We start from the raw sequence: 11,641 nt of genomic DNA, 5'->3' as shown, positions 1-11,641 counted from the left end.
GCCTCGTTCCTCGGGGAAGACTGTGATTCTGGTGGTGGTGGACCGTTTTAGCAAAATGGCGCATTTCATTCCTTTTCCTGGGTTGCCCAATGCTAAGACGCTGGCGCAGGCATTTATTGATCACATTGTCAAATTGCATGGTATTCCTTCAGACATAGTCTCTGATAGGGGCACGCAGTTTGTTTCCAGATTCTGGAAGGTTTTCTGTTCTCGCTTGGGGGTTCGGTTGTCATTCTCTTCTGCTTTCCACCCGCAGTCGAATGGCCAGACAGAGCACGTCAATCAGAATCTGGAGACATATCTGCGCTGTTTTGTGGCGGAGAACCAGGAGGATTGGTGTTCTTTTTTGTCCCTTGCTGAGTTTGCTTTAAATAACCATAGTCAGGAGTCCTCTGATAAGTCATCATTTTTTGGTGCATATGAGTTTCATCCGCAGTTTGGGACATTCTCTGGAGAGGGGTCTTCTGGTTTACCTGATAAGGAGAGATTCTCCTTGTCTTTGTCATCTATTTGGCAAAAGATTCAGGATAATCTAAAGAGCATGAGTGAGAGATATAAGCGTGTGGCGGATAAGAGACGTGTGCCTGGTCCGGACCTGAATGTTGGTGATCTGGTGTGGTTGTCTACTAAGAATATCAAATTGAAGGTTCCCTCCTGGAAGTTGGGTCCTAAATGTATTGGGCCTTACAAAATCTTGTCCGTCATGAATCCTGTTGCCTACCGTCTTGATCTTCCTCAGACTTGGAAGATCCATAATGTTTTTCATAAGTCCCTATTAAAACCTTATGTCCAACCCATTGTACCCTCCTTTTTGCCTCCTCCTCCGATTGTGGTTGATGGTAATCTTGAATTTCAGGTCTCTAGGATTGTGGATTCTCGTGTTGTCCGCGGTTCTCTCCAGTACCTCGTTCATTGGGAGGGTTATGGTCCTGAGGAGAGGATGTGGGTCCCAGTGACGGACATTAAGGCCACTCGTCTCATCAGGGCTTTCCATAGGTCCCATCCTGAGAAGGTGGGCTCTGAGTGTCCGGAGTCCACTCGTAGAAGGAGGGGTACTATCACCACCATACATCTGAGAAGCTCTGACGGACGTTCTTCAGAACCTCCTGCTTGAGGCTCTTTTGTTTTGCTTTCGTTTTGTCATCTCATTTCCCTCTCTCAGCTGTCATCTAGTTGCACTGATTGCATCCCTTTAAATCCCCTCCCATACTGCATCACTTTGCGGTTTATACAACTTCCTGGAGTGTGTACATCCTGGTTGCTACAACTGATGCTTCTTCAGATAAGTCTGTTCATTTATTTGTGTTTTCCTGTTTGCTTGATCCTAGGTGACCCTGACTCCCTCCGTATTAACTGTAGGGAGCCGGTGTCCCCTCACTATTATAGGGTGTTCAGGTGTCATACAGTCGAGGCACGAGGGCATGCAATTTTCTATCATAGAGATCTTTGCATGGGCTGACAAGACAGGGAGAGTTTCACGGCTTAAATAGGGGTCACCCTTTCGTTCCTTAGATTCGGATCAAGCCAGTCGGATCCTTATTTGTAACTTCTTGTTTTCTGTTACACCATCCGTGACAACCATCTATTAAAAATGTTATGCCCAGCCCGATTTTTCCTATGTAATTGCTATATACTGTATATAGCATATGGAAAAACGGAACGGAAAAATGAAACAGAAACACAATGGAAACAAATAACGGAATAATGGATCCGTGAAAACCGGACTGCAAAACACAAAAAAAGCCATATGAATGCACAAAAAATACGGATGACATTCGTGTCCATTCCGTTTTTTAGCGGAACGGAACAGCTGGCCCCTGATAGAACAGTACTATCCTTGTCCGTTATGCGGACAATAATAGGACATGTTCTATCTTTGAACGGAATGGAAATACGAAAATGGAATGCATACGGAGTACCTTCCTTTTTTTTGCGGTTCCATTCAAATTAATAGTTCCGTATACGCAAAAAACGGAACGGTAACGTAAAAAAAATAATTCATGAGCAAGAGGCCTTAGGCTGGGGCTACACAGCAATCTTGGCTGCAACACCCATCACATAAGCAAGGATCATTGTGCAGCGGTGCAACCATAGAAATGAAAGGGATTGCAATGCGACTTGCAGGCTGCCGTGACTTCAACACCAGCACCTCAAATAATATTAGCAAGGTTGGATTTTTATTTTTTTATTTTTGCAATTACCGGGTGGCAGCAACATGCGTAATTTCTATGGCTGCTCACCTACACAGCGATCCTTGGTAGAGCGACAGGTGTCCTGGCCAGTATCTCCATGTAGCCCCAGCCTTACTCCATTGACTTTGCTGTACACCGCATGTGACATACAACTCACCTGTGGCTTTTCTGTTACTTTGCTGTGCTTTTGCAGCCACTTATATAAAATAGTCACCTGACAGCAAGCTGCAGACAAGTCGCACAAGTACACAAAGACACACAAGAATGTTTTTGTTGAATAATTTGTCTTTTATGTAATTTTTACTTGGAGTGGGGTTGGACTGGAGTGTGACTGCAGCATCAGACTACACATGGATTGTTTGTAGTCTGTAACCGTGGAGACACATATCTTTAATTGAGACCATGTAAAAATGTCAAAAGCCTTGGCGCAATACGAAACATTAAAGGGAACCTGTCATGTAGAACGTGGTACCTGAGCTGAAGGCAGCATGTTGCAGATCAGGAAGGAGCTGCACAGTTTGATATAGAGTTGTGTTGGAAAAGATTCTGTAAAACTTGTATTTCATTCATTTAGATCTCTGCTCATTCTGACCTTGGAAGTCAAGGAGGTGATCCTATCAGTGATAGCCTTCCCTCTATGCCTGTGTATACAGAGATGGCTATCAATCACTGATAGGACTGACTTTTTTACTTTAAAGCTTTAAAGTTTTACTGAATCTTTTCCCATAAAACAATATATTAATCTGCTCAGCTCCTCCTGCTCTATAACATGCTGCCTGTAGCTTACATTGCATTTTCATGCTGACAGGTTCCCTTTAAGAGCAAAGTTAGACATTAGCTTTCACAAAGTTCTTTTTAGGGAGCCATCCTGTAGAAAATGTTTGTAGTTTTAGGTTCTGATGTTCTTGGTGATGGGGTATTTCTTTAAAGGGTAATTTAATTTGATGTGACCAATTTATACTAGTGCAGCAGCATTATGAGAGAAGCAGGTGATAAGAGTCTGACATATGAATATCCATGTCTCCGTAGGCTATGAGTATTGGAAACAGCATTCTATGCTTGAAACAGCATTCCCCAGGACTCTCCTCATCCTAGATTGCATTTAAAGGGCATATGTCAGCAGATTTATACCTATGACACTGGCTGACCTCTTGCATGTGCGCTTGGCAGCTGAAGGCATCTGTGTTGGTCCCATGTTCATATGTGCCCGAATTGCTGAGAAAAAAGATGCTTTAATATATGCAAATGAGCCTCTAGGAGCAACAGGGGCGTTGCCGATACACCTAGAGAACAGAGAGAGAAAAACAGAGCCTCTAGGTGTAATGACAACGCCCCCGTTGCTCCTAGAGGCTCATTTGCATATATTAAAGCATCTTTTTTTCAGCAATGCGGGCACATATGAATATGGGACCAACACAGATGACTTTAGCTGCCAAGCACACATGTACCAGGTCAGACCGTGTCATAGGTACAAATCTGCTGACAGATGCCCTTTAATCAGTCTGCATTTAGTCTTGCCCTGGCCTGAAATGGTTAATAACAGAAAACAAAAATTCTATTCACCTGTTCTACAGCCAGCTTCTGCTGAGACTGAATGTCTCATAACAAAAAGTAGGGTTAATTATTATCACATGAAGATATTTTAAATATTTTGTCTCTGTATTTCTCTATTTTACTGCTGGAGTATTAGGGCTTCACATTTCTTCTTACGTGCGGTAGACTATTATTTTTAATGTGAGTTGAAAACCTAAGAAAATTCATTCATTCAAAAACCATGCAGCGAAAGGAACGCAGCAGCGCCTCTAGTGGCCAGCTGATGCAAACATTGCTGAAAGGTAGAAAAACTTCTAGAGGAATTCTCAGCAAAAAGCAGATAATCTCTCTGCAGCTGTTTGTACTGGAGATGACACATGATGTATTATATACAACGCAAACAATATTTCTCTAACCTTTTCCTGCAAAGTCACCAATCTCACAGTTTCTTTTCTATCAATAACTTGTGTTGTCAGATGCCCAGAAGTATCATCTAACCACAGGACTCAGAATCTCTCCCCCCACCGCCACCACCAGCACCAGCTACAAGAAAAGGTTACCAGTATTATTAATCACTTCTACTGTGCGGCTTATAAGGACACTGCACACATAGGGTTCAAGGGGTTACCCTGCTAAAATTACTTATCACCTATTCAAAGATGATATATATCAGATCGTGAGGGGTCTGACCATTGGGACCCCTTACAATACATTCTGAGAATGAGGATTTCCTCTCTTCACTGCTGGAGCGGTAGTACACATGTGTGTTCACTTGCCCATTCATTTCTATAGGACTGGAGGAGTGCAGTCTAAATGGTTGGACCCCTGCAATACGATATTTATCACTTATCTTGCAGATAAGTGATAAATAATTTTCACGGACTAAGCCCTTTAATGTCTTATACTTTCATGTGACAACTCTAAGGACAGTGATTGGCTGCATCAGTGATAGAGATGGCCTTGCGGTTTGCCCGATGGTAGTTTCGTGGCGAACTTTGCCCATTCACTGAACATGCTAACATATGGCGATGTCCGCCGGTGCCATATTCTTTTGCATTGCGCCGAACTTTGACCCATGACACATCCATCAGGTGGGACAGGACAGCCAATTGAGATGTTTCAGCAAATGGACACCCTCCCACCCTGTAAAAGAACACGATCTGGCAGCCATTTTACATTCTGTGTTTTGCCAGTGTAGGGAGAGGTTGCCTTGTGGAGCAGGGACAGGCTGTTAGGGACACTAAACGCTAGCTAATAGGGCTACAAAAGTCATTTTAAGGACTGGTATAGGTGTTCTATTGATAGGTGTGATATACTGAGGGGTGTCATATACTTATAATATACTTTCTAACATAGAAAGTATATTATAGTGCATTTGTATTGTGCAGCAGCTATTGGAACAACTAATTGCAACAGGAGTGATATACCTGTTTCCCAAAAAAAAAAAATGATTGAGGAGTGTGATATACCTGTACCCCCAAATAAACAGGGTGGTATGATATAACTGTTGTGGCAAATAAAATAATTGAGGGGTGTGATATACCTGCTTCCACAAAATACTGATTTAGGGGTGCGATATACCCGCTTCCACAAAATACTGATTAAGGGGATTGATATATATACTTCCATAAATTTTTTTATTAAGGCCTACGATATACCTGCTTCCACAAAATACTGATTAAGGTGTTCGATATACCTGCTTCCACCGAATATTGATTGAGGCCTGCCATATACCTGATTTCACAAAATACTGATTAAGGGTTTAATATACTTGGTTCCACCAAATATTGATTGAGGCCTGTGATATACCTGTTTCCACAAAATACGGATTAAGGAGTTTGATATACCTGCTTCCACCAAATATTGATTGAGGTCTGCGATATACCTGATTCCACAAATACTGCTCTTCTCTAGGGACTTAGGCACAGGGTCATTTTGAAAATAACAGGCCGAGGAAGAGGCAGGCCGTTTCGCAGGGGTGGTAGAGGCTGGGCAGGTGCACCAGGCCGGAGCCTAAGTGCCAAGTTGGAGAAGGCGTGTGCGATTACTTCAAAGGGCGCACCAGAGTTGGTTGAGTGGCTCACTCAGCCTACCGCTTCTGCACCCTCCTCATCCTCTGTATCTGCACCCTCCTCACTCTCTGCTGTGTGCACCCCCAAATACACCACCACCACCACTGTAGCCCCTCCACTAGAGTCAGAGGAATTATTTTCCCATCCATTCCCAGACCTTTCCAATGCGCAGCGGAGGTAGCAACGGCCGCCACCCAGCGGTCTGACGACAGTACCCAGAGCAACCCAAGAAGGGTGGTCCCTGCTGTTGCTGCCTACTCCGAAATCTCTAATGTCAGTTGTGGTAAAGGTGACGATGATGACATGTCGATGGACGTCGCGTGGGTGCCCACAAGAAAGGAAGAGGAGGGGAGTTCAGAGGGAGAGACAGAGCAGCAGATAGGGAGGAGAAAGAGGAGAAGCAGGCAGAACTCGCAGTGCACAGGAGGCAAAAAGCAGACTGCAAATGTATCTGGAGCAAGCCATCCACCATGCACGGTCACATCTTGCGCTCCCAGAACGGCAACATATGGCTCCGCAGTGTGGGCTTTTTTTTAACATGTCTGCTGCTGACAATAGTGTTGCCATCTGCAGCCTGTGCTGTCAACGCATAAGTCGCGGTAAGCCCAACACCCACCTAGGGACGACCACCTTAAGAAGGCACCTGGCCTCCCATCACCGAGCTCAGTGGGAGCAACACCATCAGAACCCACAAAGCCACACTCCCGGCGCTCCACGTCCTGCCTCTTCTCCTCTCTCCTCCCATTTGGCCTCCACCGTGCCGTCGTCGCATTCATCTGGCACAAGGCAGGCTTCCATGGCCCAAATGTGTAAAAAGTTGATGACGCCGGATAGCCTTCTTGCCCAACGGCTGACGGCTGGCTTGTCGGAACTGCTAGCCCGCCAACCACTGCCATATAAACTGGTGGACTCGGAGGCCTTTAAAAAATTTGTGGCCATTGGCACACCTCAATGGAAGGTCCCCAGAAGGAAATATTTCCCCCAGAAGGGCATCCCAGAGCTATATAGCCACATTCAGCGGAAAGTGAATCTCTGGCACACAGTGTCGGTGCCAAGATACATCTGACCACAGACACGTGGTCTAGCAAACACAGGCAGGGAACGTACATAACTTTTATTGCCCACTAGATGAACCTTCTGATGGCTGTCAAGCATGTAACCCGTGGCTCCTGTGTGGATTTGTTGTTACCGCCAAGGATTGCATGCAGGCCTGCCTCTTCTTCTCCTCCTCCTAATGTATCCTCCGTCTCCTCCTCGGCTGACTCCTCCTTTTCCATGCTATAGCCTCTTCCACTGCGACCCCCAAGCTTCCCAGAACCAATTCGACATCCCAGGTGAGACGTTGCCATGTTGTGCTGCGGCTGTTGTGCCTGAAAGCCAAGAGCTACAGCGGTCCTGCACTGCTTTCAGCTCTGCAGTCACAGGCCGATCAGTGGCTAACCCTGCTCAATTTGACAGTTGGTAAAGTGGTGTGCGACAACGGTGCCAATCTGCTGAGCGCGCTAAAACAGGGAAAAATTACACATGTGCCATGCATGGCACACAATCTGAACTTAGTCGTAAAGCGATTCGTTGCCAAATACCCTGGGGTCCAGGACATCTTGCGGCAGGCCAGGAAAATCTCTGGCCATTTTACTGTAGTAGATTTAACACAGCCATGGCTCGCCTTGCTGACGTTCAGCGGCAACACCACTTGCCTGTCAGACTTCTGATTTGTGACAGCCCGACGCGCTGGAACTCCACCTTGTATGTGCTTGATAGGCTGCTCCAGGAGCAACGTGCCGTTAACGACTACCTGTACAAACTCTGCAGCAGGGCAGGTTCTGGGGAGCTTGTTTTATTTTTTACCGTGCCAGTGGCTGATCATGCGCGACGCATGCAGATTTCTGCGGCCATTTGATGAGATCACCAAACTGGTCAGTCACAGCCAAGGCACCATCAGTGACATTGTACATTATGCCTTCTTTCTCGAGCGTGCATTGCATCGTGTCATTGATAAATCCGTTGAGTAGCAGGAAGATGAGTAAGTCGCAATCCTGAATTAATTCCCAGGGGGGGCTACTCCATTTGAGACCAGTCAGCAGGAGTCTGAAAAGGAGTCAGAGGAGGATGGTGGCTGGGGGGAGGAGGAGGAGCAAGAAGAGCAGGGTTTAAGGGGGACTTTAAACTTTTTGGGGATCCCTTGTGTTGTCCGTGGCTGGGGAGAGGGTACGGAGGACGACATTCTCCTGGGCAATGAGCAGGAGCCAGGGCGCTCCACCACTTCCAATTTAGTGCAAATGGGTGCCTTCATGCTTCAATGTTTGAAGAGGGACCCCCATATAAAAAGCATAAAGGGCAAGGACCAGTACTGGGTGGCAACGTACTAAGACCCCCAGTACAAACACAAAATGGTGGACATGTTACCAGCATCACAGAGAGCTGGCAGAATGCAGCATTTCCAGGCCTTGCTGCGAGAGATGCTACATTTTTCTGTTGCGGGCGCTGGCAGAGGAATTTCCACCCACAGCGAAACAGGTGCGGGTACCAATCCTACCTCGCCTGCAAGAAGAGGGCGGTTTGAAGATGTGTTGGTCACTTCGGATATGAGATCATTCTTGCATCCAACCCATCGACAGCCGTCCTCCGGATCCAGCCTCAGGGAACACCTAGACCGACAGGTGTCCGACTTTCCCAATGATTTAGACTTTCTGAGAAGCGAGGAACCCCTGAACTACAGGGTGTGCAGGCTTTACCTGTGGCCAGAGCTGGCACGATTTGCCATGGAACTCTTGGCTTGCCCCTCGTCAAGTGTCATTTCCGAAAGGACGTTCAGCGCAGCAGGGGGGATCGTGACCGATAAGCACACTCGCCTAGCTCTAAAAATAAATGAGGCATGGATCTCGGTGGAATTCAACACCTGTGATGACCACATGTAATTGAATTTCCTCATGCCAGCCCACACACATCCGCCACCACCCAGAACAAAAAATGGTCCTTGTCTTATGTATATACAGCGGCATAAAAGGCCTTTCTGTCAGGAGAATGGGGCCTGTACTCCACTGGCCTGCAGTAAAATTGTTATCCACTGACCGTCTAATGTAATTCCAGCCACATACTCACTTGTTCTTTTCTGTCCAGTGAATGCATGATTTTTGGGGACTGTACTCCACTGGCCTGCAGTAAAATTGTTATCCACTGACCACCTAATATACCTCCAGCCACATAATCATTTTTCTTTTCTGTCAGGTGAATGCCTAATTTTTGGAGCCCGTACACCCGTGGCCTAAAATAAAAAATTTCTAGGCTGCAGCAGTCCACATTTTTGAGAGTTTGCCTTGAAGACGCATAAAAATGGCCCCTGATTAAGATACATATTTTTTGTGGGAATTTTTCCCAATGATCCCCCTCTGGTATGTCACTATCCATGTTATGGGACTATTTGTGCGCTTCTAGTAAGTATTTGCAAATATGACCTGAATGTTTTTCAGGTTCGCCTGCCATTAAAGTCAATGGGGCTCGCTGCGAATGCGTGGTTCACGAACATTTGACCGCGAAAGCGAGTTCGCGAACCGCCCCGGCCGAAGTTCATCCATCACTAATCAGTGACATTCAGTACACCTGCACATCACTGTGCAATTTACATAGTCGGTTACGTGCACAATCGGGGCCGGTGCTACCATAAGGGAGACCCACCCTGGGGGAGGGCGGAAAAATTAACCTTCTTTTTTTTTATTTTATCACTTACTGAGTTGCGCTGCAGCGCCGCCGGCCGCCCTCGCCCGGGCCCGCGTGCAGCCCCGGCCCTCACTCACAGAGCGGCATGGGCACGGCAACACAGGGTCAGGCCAGGGGGGTGTGACTGGCAAGCGGCGCAGCGGCGGCGGGCAGCAGGGACTGGAGCTGACTGTGTCTGTGAATCTGACTCACACACAGCCAGATTGCCATAGCAGCAGGACAGGTGGGTAGGTGATTTATGCTGTGCGCCAGAGTGCACAGCATAAATGTATTTGAAAAAATTATTACACAAACAACAATCATAAATGGAGGGGGGGGGGGGGGGTGACCGTAACATGATGGGAGGGGGGACAATGTCTGTAGACTGTGACATTGGGATGGGACCAGGGCCAGCCGGGGGGGATGATGTGCCATGGGGGGGGGGAAATGTGACACAATAGGGGGTAATGATGTGATCATGATGTGACACGAAGGGGGTGATGTGACATTGTTTGGAGTGGGAGAAATGTGACATGGATGGAGGGTGAGAAATGTGATATTGAAGGGGTGAAATGTGACATGGAGGGGGAGAAAGTTGACATGGAGGGGGAGAAATCTGACATGAGGGGAGAAATGTGACATGGCTGACATGGGGGCATGATGGCTTACATGGGGCTTATGGCTGACATGGGGGGCTAATGGCTGACATGGGGGCATGATGGCTGACATGGGGGGCTGATGGATGGGGGATGATGTCTGACATGGGAGTCTGATCTGAGGCATTAGGGGTCTGATCTGAGGTCTGATTAACTCTGGGGGTCTGATTGCTGGTCTGACCTGAGGTGTAATGGAAAATATATTTTTCTTTTTATCCTCCTCTAAAACCTAGGTGCATCTTAGAGGGCGAAAGATACGGTCCTCAAACCAGCGATTGTCTGAAGCAGAGAGAAGATACCAGGACCACACAGAGGAGAAGCAAGCGGCTGCAGACGGGACCAGGGAAAGGTGAGCTGCGAAGGGAGGGGGCGCCAAAATGTAGCTTCGCTTGTGCGCAAAAATCCTTAATCCTTGCACTGGCCCTGTGCACAATGACGTGTATATATACCGAACAAAACCACTGCAGCCAATCACTGTGCTCAGCATTAGACTACATGCACATGAACATTTGTGTTTTGCTGTCCACAAATTGTGGATCCGCAAAAAAAGGATGACGTCCGTGTGGCATCCTTTTTTTCGGAGGATCCATTGTAGCAATGTCTATCCTTGTCCGCAAAACGGACAAGAGTAGGACATGTTCTATTTCTTTTGCGGGGCTACGGAACAGAGCAACGGAACAGAGCTGTCCGCATCTTTTGCGGCCCTATTAAAGCGAATGGGTCCGCACCCAAGCTGCAAAAAATGCAGCTTGGATGCCGAACCAAACCACGTTCGCGTGCATGTAGTCTTAGAATAATTATGTCAGACAACTGTTTTTAATTGTAAATAGGGTACATGCTGGTTTTATCCAAATATCTAGAACCAATTATCATTCAAATTAATGTCACCAAACTGTGTCTAAATAATACTCCCATAGCACTGCCATATAATGCATAACAATACTGCCATATACAACTCATAGGAGAGAGTATTAAAGTAGGTATATTCTTCTACATTCTTGTACAAGGGCAGTATTAGAGAAATTACATACATGTAATAGGGGGTAATGATGTGATCATGATGTGACACGAAGGGGGTAATGTGACATTGTTTGGAGTGGGAGAAATGTGACATGGATGGAGGGGGAGAAATGTGACATTGAGGGGGTGAAATGTGACATGGAGGGGGAGAAAGTTGACATGGAGGGGGAGAAAGTTGACATGGAGGGGGAGAAAGTTGACATGGGGGCATGATGGCTTACATGGGGGTTAATGGCTGACAGTATTATAGTAGTTGAATTCTTGTTCATAGAAGGCGGTATTATAGTAGTTGAATTATTGTACATAGGGGCAGTATTATAGTGTTATGGACTACTGAAACAGTATGGATACTTGCTTGTTCTATATACACTGCTCAGCCATCGCTTAGTCGAAAAATTCTGCTTCCTGGCACGCATACAGGCACGCATACAGCTTTCCCGCTATCTTGAAGATTTGAAGATGGGAGGGTGGA

Source organism: Bufo gargarizans, chromosome 6 (assembly GCF_014858855.1).
Source record: "Bufo gargarizans isolate SCDJY-AF-19 chromosome 6, ASM1485885v1, whole genome shotgun sequence".
NCBI classification, from domain to species: domain Eukaryota; kingdom Metazoa; phylum Chordata; class Amphibia; order Anura; family Bufonidae; genus Bufo; species Bufo gargarizans.
Note: the sequence above shows the minus strand (reverse complement) of the source record.